This window comes from Chiloscyllium plagiosum, chromosome 23 (genome assembly GCF_004010195.1).
Source record: "Chiloscyllium plagiosum isolate BGI_BamShark_2017 chromosome 23, ASM401019v2, whole genome shotgun sequence".
Lineage (NCBI taxonomy): Eukaryota > Metazoa > Chordata > Chondrichthyes > Orectolobiformes > Hemiscylliidae > Chiloscyllium > Chiloscyllium plagiosum.
This window is the reverse complement of record NC_057732.1, coordinates 3064430-3067308: the sequence shown is the minus strand read 5'-3', so window position 1 is coordinate 3067308 and position 2879 is coordinate 3064430. Positions and strand designations below refer to the sequence as shown.

The 2879-nt window shown below is 47.1% G+C and overlaps 1 protein-coding gene across 1 annotated transcript in view; it reads right to left on the bottom strand.

Annotated features, from left to right (window-relative positions):
- Window positions 1-288, bottom strand: part of usp44 (ubiquitin specific peptidase 44) — a 48526-nt gene extending 48238 nt beyond the window's left edge. The window contains exon 1 of the mRNA XM_043713306.1: window positions 173-288. The gene's annotated coding sequence lies outside the window, so the exon portion shown is untranslated. The remainder of the gene's footprint in view (window positions 1-172) is intronic.
- Between the last annotated feature and the right edge of the window lie 2591 nt (window positions 289-2879).

Below are 2879 nucleotides of genomic sequence, written 5' to 3'. Positions count from 1 at the left end.
CCTCCCTCTTACTCTCAGGGACACCCTCCCCCCTGGGAGGGTGAATGGGGGCTCATCCTTTGAGGTGCCCACCTCCCCTTTCTCTCTCCCTCTCACTCTCAGGGAGCTACCGCCATCCTCCTCCTCCTCCGCCCTGGGTAATAGGTGCCACTGATCCCGGCCTGCTCCTTACCCTGCTGGCCTGTGGCCGGGCGCTCTTGGTTTCCATGTCCCGCCCGAGGCCGCCGTTTCAAAGCGCCGCCATCTTGTAGCGTCACTGCTTTAAGGCGGGAGCGCGCGGGCTACGTTCGCGTCACCACGTAGCGACCCGCCTGGCGTCGAGCGTCACTGCAGATGGCCCCGCCCAGCGTGGGCGCCGGCTTGGTGCGGTTATGGCTCCGCCCCTCAGAGAGCTGTCAATCACCACATCCAGCCCCATTGCCCAAACATCAAGGCTTCCTCAATCAGATTTAAATATAATTTGAGGGACGGAGTTGGAGGGTGAGGATATATACCTATGACCAAAGTTTTCTATTTGAAAATGTAAACCAATTTGCCAAATCAAATCAAACTAGAATTGACATACCCTGGGAGATACTACATCACCTAGAGCGGTGATGGTGTGTCCTAAAACCTTGTGTTGCTCACTGGTCAGCACAGGCCTAAGGCTTTCTGCTGGATCACTCTCACTACCATTCCCTAGATACCCAGGTACGGACTTAACCATGTCAGAGATGCAGGGATTTGGGTGCAACCCAAGCCCATGGCCTGGGCCTGTTAATGGAAACAAACCCGGGCTTAAAGCCAGTAGTTGGAGATGGGAATTGACCAACAGGAAGCATGAACTCAAAGCCTTTACTTTAGCCAAAGATGTCAACTATATTTCTAATATAGACGATGTCTGTACCTGAAAAGCAATTTATAATTTATTGAACCTGAAAAGATGTTGTAAAGATTAGAGGAAGTGCTTTTTAAACTCTACTTTCTCTCTATCTGTCAAATTACATTGCTGCCACAGCACCTGCATAACTAGCTAATGTTTAGCGACTACATTGTCTTTGACCAGTCCTATCATGTCAGGTTATCACCGTCAAAGTGGGGTTGTTGAAGAGACATCAATCACTGAACGTGTTGATTCTTACTGTGCTGTTGGCAGAAATCTGCTCCCAGCCAACTAACCTCTGCATTTACATGGATGGAGGATGGAGAATGGTATCAGCTTCAAGAAGTATCTGAGAGGTCAGTGGTGGGAAATTAGTGATGGAAGTGAGGGGGTGGGATTTGGTTGGTGAGAGTCTGACAGTGAGAATGGGGACAAGGGGGCATTAGGATCAGTATGAGAATGGGGGATGTTAGCATTGGAGTTAGAATGGGGATATATTAGAATTGTTTTGAAATTGGGTGAGTGAGAATGGTGGTGTGAGAATGGGGAGGTGTTAAGATTGGAGTCAGAATGCCGCTGACAATGGGGGTATGTTAGCATTGATGTGAAATGGGGGGATGTGAGAATGGAAAATGTGAGAATGGGGAAATGCAAAATTGTTGTTACGATTAGTTAGAATGGGGCAGAGAACGGGTGGGGTGTGAAAATGGGGTATGAGCACCTTATTCTCACACACACTTCTCCAAGCCCTTTTTCACTCCCCTATTCTCAGCTTCATTATCACACCCACTTCTCATTGACTATTCTCATTCTCCTATTCTCAGATTCCACTATCTCCTTCTCACAGCTTAATCTCAATGTCATGTTCTCAGACAACTATTTTCAGCCCCATTTTCAATGCTCAGTTTCTGAACTGTACTGAGTGTCCTATCTGCATTCACAACCTCCACTCTCAAATTCCCCCATTCTCACCCTTTATTCTCAAACACATTATTCTCACCTCCCACACTCCAACACCCCTATTTTTACATCCCCATTCTCACTACTCCATTCTCACAACTCCATTCTCACACCCCTATTCTCAACATCATATTCACACACCCTCATTATCATTCCCTTTCTCACCTCTCATACTCACAACCCATTCTCTTCACCCCACTCTCCACCCTCGTGAGTGACCCTCCCTCCATCATAACATCAGAAATGGGGGTATTTGCTGATCGGACAAAGGTCAGCATCATTTGTAACTCCTAAGATACTGAAACAGTCCATGTTCAGATACAACAAGCTCCATGCTTGTGCTGACTAGTGGCAAGTAACATTTGCGCCATACAAATGCCAGGCAATAACTATTTCCAATAAAAGACAATCTAACCATGGCATTTAATTGTGTTACCATCTATCTCCCACTATCAATATCCTGGGGGTTACCACTGATCAGAAACTCAACTGAACACGCCATATAAATACAATGGCTACAAGAACATGTCAGAGAATTGTGTGAACAGGGCTGTGAGAATGGTTATGAGAGAATGGGTTCTCTTAGGAAGGGAGTTCCAGGATTTTGACCCAGTCACAGTGAGGGAAGAGCAATATATTTTCAAGTCAGGATGATGAGTGGCTTAGAGGGGAACTTGCAGGTGGTGGTGTTCCCATGTGTCTGCTGCCCTTGTCCTTCTAGATTGAAGTGGCTGTGGATTTGGAAGGTGCTTCATTTTCACTATTCCATACTCACCCCATTCCCACACCTCATACTCGCCCCTATTGTCAAGCATGCCAATCCTCCCCTCCCCAATTCTCTCACACCCCATTCTCACACAATCCATTCTCAAATCCCCCCTCTTCTCAGCCCCTCACTTTAAACCCCCACCCATTTTCTAACTCAAATTCTCAGAATTCTTCTCTCAATATCAGAATCCCATTCCAGCCCCCCAGTCCATACTGACCAATATCACCTTGCCCCCCCAAATTCCCACCCATTCTGAGACCCTACTGTCACCTCCATATTCTCACTGTC